At 35.7% G+C, this 10,385-nt stretch overlaps 1 pseudogene; it reads left to right on the top strand.

Moving 5' to 3' along the window:
- The first annotated feature begins 2,022 nt into the window (after positions 1 to 2,022).
- LOC125200145 lies at positions 2,023 to 4,428 on the top strand (annotated as a pseudogene).
- Positions 4,429 to 10,385: the final 5,957 nt, after the last annotated feature.

Below are 10,385 nucleotides of genomic sequence, written 5' to 3'. Positions count from 1 at the left end.
AATTAAATTATTTAAAAACATCCAACGAGCTTGACATCGATAGTACCATTCCGAATTTATTCCTCAACGAACTTAAGTAAATTCACCTACATATATGAGAAGAGGTAGGTCCTATATTTATAAAAATACGTATACATATATAGGTTTATGTGACACTGACACCGCTTATATAAGCAATATTATAAACCTTCACACAAATATTACAAACACTAGCAGAATCTATAGATTGTTGTATAGTGTGTCGATATTGTTGGACAAGAAATATTGCTGGATAAAGACCAACAAATTGTTGGACCGTCTTTTTCCAGATTTTTTTCCACGGCAGCTTATTATTCGTCCACGTGTATAAATGATGGGTAAGAATAGTGGGATAGTGTTATTTTAAGAGGTGATGACACCTAACATCTCTATATATATATATATATAATGTATTTATATTAAAGAAACCTTTTTCAGAGGGACCATGTGATCACTGTGTAACCATTTACTAGTATTGGTGAGGGCTTCATTTTAGAAAGGTGCAAGAACCTGCCCTACCATCACCTATTAAATTCAATGTTTATTTACAATATCCACAAACAAGAATTCTTCTATTAAACATGTTCTAAACTATTATTGATTTATAAAAATCATTAGCTCATCTTATGATTAAAAGTTAGTTGTATAGGCATGAGCTATCGATTTTCATTATTAAAACTCAAATTATAAGCCTAATTGAAAGAGTAATTAAGTAGAATTGTGATGTGGAAATACAATGTAAAAATGGTTAAAATTTTAAATTCTAAGCTAAGTCTTCCGAATTTTTAATTAAATTTTCGGTCCCAAAACTCCAAAACACCAATGTTGTTTTCATTGGAAAATAGTACACGTCTGTTTACACATGTATTTCCTTTTCAAGCCATGTAAAATTTGTGACGGTCCTACTAAACTATCAAGTACTCAAATTATTATCGAAAGGTGTATCGTAATAATATGGTTAAAGTCGACAGATCAAGATAGAATTGAAAGAAAAAAACAACTATATATGGTTAAAGTCGGCAGATCAAGATAGAATTGAAAGGAAAAAACAACTATATATGCAATTGTTTGGCAAATAAAACAAACAAAATATTTCACACTAGCGAAAAGAGAACTTGAAACTATTATATACTATCAGAGCAGATCCGAACATATAACTCGTGGTTAAGATAATAAAAGTCGTCATGATGACATCGTATGTTGTTAGAAGCTTTTGTTTTTCACAAACGCTGATGCAAGTGATCCTAACTCTTTGCCGACGCCAATGAGGCTCAAGGTCATGTCCATGGGCCACCTAAAATTGAAGGGTGATACCGAAGATAGCACTAGCACTACAAACAACACGTAACCCAATGGTGAAGATGATTATGGATATGGCAGATATACCAACAATTCCTTATACAAATAAACTAAGGCTGACGCATCCATACGACCACATCAAAACTTTTGTATTCGAGTATTTAAGTGATCTTAACCAGTAATCAGTCGTAGTATAAAAATAAAAGTAGGGAATGTATAGGTGTTGTACATGGGGCAGAGACATTGTAGTCGTGAGATCGGCAAAAACCACTTCGAAAGACCGAATGTAATGGAATTTTAGGACTTTGCCCTGCCTACATTCATCTTGATATAAGTCTATGTATTACTATGTATATAACATAATACTATGAAACAAATTTCCTTCCTATTTCCCTACATATCATCAATGTGTATTGAATACACACATGTGACATTAAAAATACCCAAATTCAACGAAATGTGACATGAAAATCAAGCCATCCCCATTAATATAAAGCTCCCTGTCTCAACTTAGCACATTACCTCTCTCAACTCCCTCTCTCTCTCCACTCACTCTGTAACAGAAGAAGCAGAAATGGGAGAAGAGAAAACCATCGACGATGCCAAATTCCGGCGATCAATCCGCCTAAAATACGTCAAACTAGGCTACCACTACCTCATCTCCAACGCCATGTATCTCCTCACAATCCCCCTCCTCCCGCCGCCGCCGCCAAGCTGTCGATGACGCTGGTGGAGGAGCTCCAGCAGCTCTTCAGCTACCACCTCCGCTACAACGTGCTGGCCGTCCTGGCCAGCACGTCCCTCATCGCGGTCCTCGCCACCATCTACCTCATGAGCTGCCCGAGGAAGGTCTACCTCGTCGACTTCGCCTGCTACAAGCCCGACCCCTCCCTCGAGTGCACCCGCCACATGGTGGCTGAAAAGGTCTCCTACTGTCGTGTTTTAAATGCTCAACTTTTTCTTTTTATTAATTTGCGTATCATTAGATGATGACATGAATTTCTGTTTAATTGACAGGTGGCCGCAATTGTCAGTGATGAGAGCGCGGCCTTCATCCGGAAGGTTCTAGAGAGGTCTGGGCTGGGGGACCGGACCTACGCCCTCGGCCTCAAGGACTTCCCGCCAAAACGAGCCGTTTGAGTGCGCGCAGGAGGAGGCGGAGATGGTGATATTTGGGTCGATCGACGCGCTATTTGCGAAGACAAAGGTGAATGTGAGGGATATAGGGATTTTGGTGGTGAATATCTCCTCCTTCAACCCGATTCGTCGCTGGCCTCGATGATCATAAACCGGTATAAGCTCAGGGGCGATATCGTCAGCTGCAATTTGGGCGGGATGGGCTGCAGCGCGGGCCTCATTTCGATTGACCTTGCCAAGCGCCTTCTGCAGGTACTATCGATATTTTTTTCTGCATCCGATGATTAATTATAGATTATGATTAATGAAGGATGCGTTTTCATGGGATTAGATGTGACTGGCTAGGATTAGGCCCATTTTGGAATGTGTATATGATTAATTTTAGGGTGGTTGTTTGCATCAATTTGATTTGAGTGAGGACAAGATCTTTTATTAGTGGGTCAATGTTTGGTTTGTTTTTAATATAGAGCATGTTTTACCTAACTTGTTATAAACATAGGAATTGTGTGAGACTCCAAAGTCAAGATCTGTTTTTTTATGTTTATGTTTCTGCAATAGTATGACTGTCACGACCTAGCTGTATCCGCCTGAGCCTTTTCTCATATCGAATAAATCTCCGAAAATGATTTGGATTCAAATCGTTTTTTCCCTTTTACCATTTTGTAAATTTTGTAAAAAGAATTGTCTTATTTTGAATCGATCCCGATTTAAAAAATGTGAATGAAATGAACGTGAATAGAATAAGGTAGTAGAATGCACGTGAGATCTATGATCGATTATAGTAAAATTAAATGAGACATAATAGAACAGATCGAAATGGGGAATAAGATATTTAATGACAGACGAAGGGAATGGAAAATTTTTATGATCTCAAATTATATTTATGCACCTCTCAACCAAAAAATAGCAAGCCATGACCTAACTAATTTTGTTGTGGAAAACAGGTGCAACCAAACACATACGCCCTAGTAATGAGCATGGAATGCAACACCCACATCTACTACGCCGGCAAGGAGCGATCCAAGCTCCTCCCCAACTGCCTCTTCCGCATGGGCGGCGCGGCCGTCCTCCTCTCCAACAAGCCCTCCGACCCCGCCGCTCCAAATACGAGCTCTCCCACCCTCCCACCCACAAGGGCGCGGACGACCGCTCCTACAAGTGCGTGGTCCAAGGAGGACCCGAGGGCCACCTCGGGATCTCCCCTCCCGCGACCTCATGACCGTCGCGGGCGAGGCCCTCCAGACCAACATCACCACCTCGGCCCCTTAGTCCTCCCCATGTCCGAGCAGGGTCCTCTTCCTCGCCACACTCATCGCGAAGAAGCTCCTAAAGATGAAGGTCAAGCCCTACGTGCCCGACTTCAAGCTCGCGTTCGAGCACTTCTGCATCCACACGGGCGGGCGGGGCGTGCTGGACGAGCTCGAGAAGAATCTGAATTTGAGCAAGTGGGACATGGAGCCTTCTAGAATGACCTTGTATAGGTTCGGGAACACGTCGAGCAGCTCGCTTTGGTACGTTGGCGTACGCGGAGGCGAAGGGGAGGATCAAGAGGGGCGATCGGGTGTGGGAGGGCGTTGGTGGGTTTTTAAGTGCAATAGTGGCGTGTGGAGGGCACTGAGGACCGTTGATCCGGCTAAGGAGAAGAGCCCGTGGATGGACGAGATCGATGAGTTTCCGGTTCATGTGCCCGTGACTAGCCCTCTTCGACCTTGATTCGTGTCTTCAATTTTAGAAAAATTTGGTTTACTTAATAATCAAATTAAGAGATGTGGTTGTTTTCCCTTTTTCTTGTTTTTTTCGTTTCTTGATGATGAAGTAAGACGCGGTTATGAGCTTATTATCGTAGGTCTCGGAACAAGTTGATAGAATCCCCTTTGTTAAGATAACAAAAGGAAATGTTAGGTCATAGGGTTGGGAAAGTACCATGTTCTTGCAAATTGATTTTATATATAAATGTGGGTGTTAATTTTTCAATATTTTGTTTTGGGAATGATTGAGTAAAATTTCAATGGTTCGGACATATCGAAATATTATTAATCTCCTTTTTTCTATTTACTGATTCTGAAGGGAATATACATGATAATATATTTTTACTTATGATTTGTGATGAAAAAAGAAAAATAATTGTAGAAGAAAATGAATACTACTTTGTCTAAAAAGACAAAAACAAAGAGAGAAAAAAAGGAAAAAAAACAAATCATGAATGTGGATATATCCTTAGCCTTGGAAAAATTGTACATATGTATATTTGTGTAGGTGAAGAAATGCATTTGGATGGAAGAAGTAAATGATGCATTAGATGCTGGTCGGTGGATGCGATGGTAGGGTAGGGTGGAATTTCTACATAACTATGACTAGACCTAGCAAGTAGCATCGATCGACATGCAATTAATAATATGGTTATGTATGTTAATGTTACCCTTCATCAATTTCATCTAACCTTCCAACTAGTGGTGGATCGGATCCACAACTTATTTTTAGGGGGGCCGATGTAAATGAAAGAAAATAGTAAGATGTGGAGGAGAGTTTTTTCCTTTTAGTTATGGGTATGATTATAATTTACAATATCAATTTAAAAAAATATAGTACTTCCTCCGTTCCCTCATTAGTTGAGCGAAACTTTTAAACAGAGTTTAAGAAAGGAATGTTGAGTATGTTAAATAAATAGATAAAAAAGTAAGAAAGAGAAAAAAGTAGAGAAAAAAAAGTAAAAAGTGAATAAAGTAGAGAAAATAATGTAAGAGAGAGTAAAGTAAGAAAGATAAAAGTTATTATATATGGAAATGACTCAACTAGAGGGAACTCCGAAATGGAAAAATGACACAACTATGAGGGAACGGAGAGAGTATCTCGAAAACGATGTTGTTTGATGTCTTATATCTTCAAAGGAAAAATACTGCAAACCCAAAGCGGCCATGACATTTTTAGCCGACTATAAGGGATAATTAGGCCCGTGTGGTGGTCTTAGGACAGCCACCCCCAGATCCCCAAATGTCCACTGCTTCTAGCCTAGGCTTTCTTTTCCAAGCCAAACACTCCATTTTCTGCCATATTGATTGAATTCATATCATCCATGATGCTGGTTTCATTTCACTGTATGGGTTTTACTTTTCCATGGAGTGAAAATCACATAAGTATTTATTTCTTAAGCATCCCTCTTAAACAATTGTGTTCTATGATAAGACTTGTATGTTTGTTTGTTAAAATATGCTCTTTCTGTTCCATGTTGGTAGAGACGTTTCATTTTCGCACTCGTTTTGGAAAAATACTCTCTTCGTCCCACAAAAATATACATTTTGGGTTGGGCACGGAATACATAATTGGTAAAGTAAGAGAGAAGTAGAAAGAAAAAGTAATTAAAGTTTTGTTAGTGAAGAATGGGTCCTACTTCATTAGTAAGAAAGAATTTCTAAATTTAGAAAGTGCACGGACTAAAAGAGAAATAGTCCATATTCTTGTGGAACGGGGAGTAGAGTAATAATTACTTTAAAGTGAAGAAAGAGTAAATCAAGGAGAAAATAATGTAGAGTTGGCGGAATGGAGGGAGTACATTGGTTGCCTATTTATGTTAATGAATTATATGAGGAATTCCAAATGAAAATTTTCCTCTGCTAACAAGCTTCCTCTGATCCACATTGATTTCTCACTCAAAATTGTGCCCCACAAAAATTAAGTGCCAAAAGACGAAAAAAGAGAAATTAATACTAATAAAAGAAGAACTCTGAAACTGACTTGCAGAACTGCATGTCTTGGGAGGCATGTCACTGACCTCTAAACAAAAAAATGGTGTGATATTTTGCATGTATATATACTCTATATAGGTAGGGATGCGTCAATGTAGTTTGAAACCGGCAGACTAATCCGATAAATTTAAAGGGTTAAGGTTGGTTAGCTCGTACTGTGATTAGTCCGTAATTAATCGAGGATAGCTAACTCGTAACCGGACGGGTTGGCCCAAGATGATATAGGATTTAAGATTTAAAAATACCGGTGGGTATCCTTGGTAATTAAAAAAATAACACTAATAAATACTATCATCGTTACTAGGATTTAAGATTTAAAAGTACACAAATAAATATTATCATCGTTACTTCGTTAGCTTTTAGTCCGGTTAGCCCATTGGGTTGGTCTGAGAATCTGAATGTTCGAAATTGGACAAGTCTCTGCAAATGGCGGTGAAGCACATTGCCCTTGCATCTAGTAGTAGTGACACCATGTAGATGAATAATTATTCCTCGATATCCACTAAATATCTTATATTTAATCGCGCATTTTAAGAAATTATTTGAATTTATAAAGAAAAATTATTGGAAAATGTTAGTCGAACGTGGATCTCATTTTATATAATATTACTAATATGAGTGGAATAAATAAGTGGAATAAGACATATATTGAGGACTATCAAAATAAAAAAAAATATGAGACATTTAATGAAAATCGGTGGGAGTAGTAGTTTATCAATACATGCATCTATATGCATTTGTTATATTCTCTCTATCCACCATTTAAATAACCATTTTGTCAATTGAGGATGTCCATGATTTAAAGAAATTTTTTTTTTCCACTTTTATATATGGATTTTATATTCTACTAACTTTTTACACTCATGGTCCATTATAAAACTAATATAAAAATGAGTCTAATATTCCATTTACTTTCTCCCTTTATTTTTCTTCACAAAGTTAGGTAATTTTCTAAAATTCGTCTGAATCAAAATAAACCTTTAAACGATGGACGGATGGAGTATTTGTATTCACATCTTTATAGTTTAGAGGTGGATTAAGATAGCATTTCTTCATTTTCAGAACTTGAAAATTGGGCTTTATTGTTTGGGTTAAATAATTCTATAGAAAAGAGGCCCAAATTGGGTCCAATAATTGAATTTCAAATTTTAGAACTCTTATCTTTTGACAAAAAATGGGTCTTGAATCTGATTACTCAATATTTCTGGCTTACTTAAAAAAATTTGTTTTTATATATTTTTAGAGTGTTAAATTAGAGATTGATCGAGACATATTTAAATATGTATTGGCAATTCTAGTGAAATTAGTTCACACTTATTTACAACTTTATTTGACATTGTTCATAACGAATAAAAATAGGTGATTTGTCCATTCACAAACTCTACCCTTATTAAAACTCGTTCCGCGCTAACTATACACCATTTTGAAAAACATAAGTCGTTATTATAATAATAGTAATAATTTACACACATCAAACATTGAACCTACGTACAAAGAAGAATAAAATAGGAATACTTTCAACAATGGGATCAGGTGAAGATTCTAACATCAATAATTAAGGATGTGGTCATCAGTTATATAAAACTATAGATTATCAACAATTTAATGATTAAATACCATCGTGAATCATAATCCATAACTGACACGACGTCGTATACGGAATCTGCGTGGTAGGGTAATCCTCACCATTATTGTGGGGGCGATGTTGGATTGTCCTCTCACTTTCCTACTTTATTTAATTTTACAAATTCGAAGTTTCCCAACAACTATGATATCATTGGAAAGCAAATGCAAGACCGGCAATAAAAAAAATATTCATAATCGAATGTCAAAATCATATATAGTACATATATAGTTCACTATATAATTGTTACTATTTGTTTTCGTAATAATTGTTAATTTTATGAAATAGATCATGTGTTTGAAATTTGAATCATGAGATGAACTATCGTATTGGACCATGGTCAGGTTGAGGTCGAGTTTGGGTCGGGCTTAAGTAGGGTATGGCCAATCTAACTGGCACGCATGGTGATTGGTGGGCGACCACACGTATGATTATTTGAAAAATATTTAACTCATCAAACGAATAGTCAGAGTGTCAGACGGTCTCTAAACTCGGAAAATAACTTTATTTTTTTCAAACTCATGGATATTGAATAATTCTGGTTCATCCCACAACTTTTAAATTTACCCGGAAAAAAAAGTTTTGAATTTATTATTAATTATTACATGGCAAAATATTTAGGTGAAATTTTATATGATAAGAGCGCAAAAAATATGAAAAATATCATATGTAAACATCACCACCAATGAGTTAATAATGTCATCTATTCATAAACAAAATAAAAGAAATCAATATCGTGAAATATTGTATCATCAATACATTACACATAAACAATATCGTGAAATATCGTGAAATATTGTAACTTAGAATAGAGAATTGATCTAAATGTTATTAATATTTTTTACTGATTTTGTAAGTTAGAGGATAGTGCATCAAAATTAAGCTAAATTTTATAATTTTTCCAACAATTTACATTATATTTTAAGTCCCATCATTCACAGGGCAGCTAGTTCGTATAAGATAGTAGGATTATCGATTATAATTTAACTTTTCAAACTTATCAAATTTTATTTATTTTCCGACAACAAAATTGTGATATGTGATATACACAACATGATGACCTGTTATTTGGTCACATGTACATGTTAGTTTTCTAGAGAAAAAATATGTCGTCCTTTATCGACAAGTCCAATTCAACTAAAGATGTGACCAATTATAATAGAAAAACTGATTGTACATAGTACCATTAAAAAAGTGTTCATATAGATTTAATAAGATTCAAAATTGGAGATAAATTTTATAATTAATTCAATAAAAATTTGTAAACCGAACTAATCTTTGAGCAATTCAAGATTGCCTAAAAAAATTCTAAATCAACTCGTGAGCCAATTCTACCGCTAAGGTTGCCTAAATTCGTTTATTTGTTCCTGATTTAAGGTACACTGTTTAGTTTCTTAGATTCAAATTTTTTATTAATTAATTATAAAATAGACTTTCGCAATCGTACCAAAAACAATGATATTGATACCCCAACTATATCCTGTAGAAGATCCCAAAGAGCATTTAGATATCTTATATTGGACGTGGTTACATCACGAAAATTAGTTTTTTTTTTTCAAAGTTTTGTTGCATGAGGAAATTTTGTCTTTACTTCTAAAAGGACAATTATTTGGTGAGATTAATCATTGTCAAAGTTGTTAATTGTTCGTCAAATCAATTTGAATGACTACTCGAAGCTTGGAAGTGCGATATCATAACTTCTTCCTTTTTAAATATCTTACAAATACTCCATCCACATGTTTATTACATATTTTCATTTTTATCCGTTCCTAAAAAAATTTCATAGCACTTTTATCATTTTTTTTATAGTAGATCTCACATTCCACTAATTCATTATTAATCACATTTTATTATAAAACTAATACATAAATAATAATTTTAATAGCAGACAATATAAAGAGTGAACTGCATAAAAGGGTCCTAACCGGCTTGTTGCAACGTTGACCCCTAACAAAAACAAATTCCACCATATGGGTCTAACAAAATATAGAATCACAAACCTTGCATATTTTGCCATTTTCTGGACGAAAATGCCCAAATGGCTTGAAGGGCAATTTAGTCTAGTTATTCTTCAAACCTTCAGAATTCTGCACACCTACACTTTGACTACAAGCTGATGTGTAAGAGATGTCAAAAATCAAACAAGCTATTTGAATCACCTACCTGTTTCCATTAAAATATGAAAATCATTAACTTATGTGTTAATAGTGACTTGAATTTGAATTTGTTGTCTAGTGTATAGGAGGGAAGTGAAAAATATGTGATTTAATTTTTTACAGAATATCAATTCAGGTACACACTAGGTAGCTTGTGGGAAGCCAAGTGTCTGTCTATTTTCAAGGGAGAGAGAGGAGAGAAGACATGACATTTCAATCACATCATTGGGTGGATGTCAGCCAGCTCTGCACAGGCGTATGCAGACAGCTCTGCACAGGCGGCGTCGGTAAATAGGCGAGAATGCCCTTTCAGGGCATAAGGGTGTTATTATCCGAAAAAACCTGGTTTGTGATTTTATATTTTGTCAGACCCCTATAGTGGGATTTTTTTTGTTAGGTGTTAACAGT

Source organism: Salvia hispanica, unplaced genomic scaffold (assembly GCF_023119035.1).
Source record: "Salvia hispanica cultivar TCC Black 2014 unplaced genomic scaffold, UniMelb_Shisp_WGS_1.0 HiC_scaffold_825, whole genome shotgun sequence".
Classification (NCBI taxonomy): domain Eukaryota; kingdom Viridiplantae; phylum Streptophyta; class Magnoliopsida; order Lamiales; family Lamiaceae; genus Salvia; species Salvia hispanica.
This window is presented reverse-complemented; position numbering and strand designations above follow the sequence as displayed.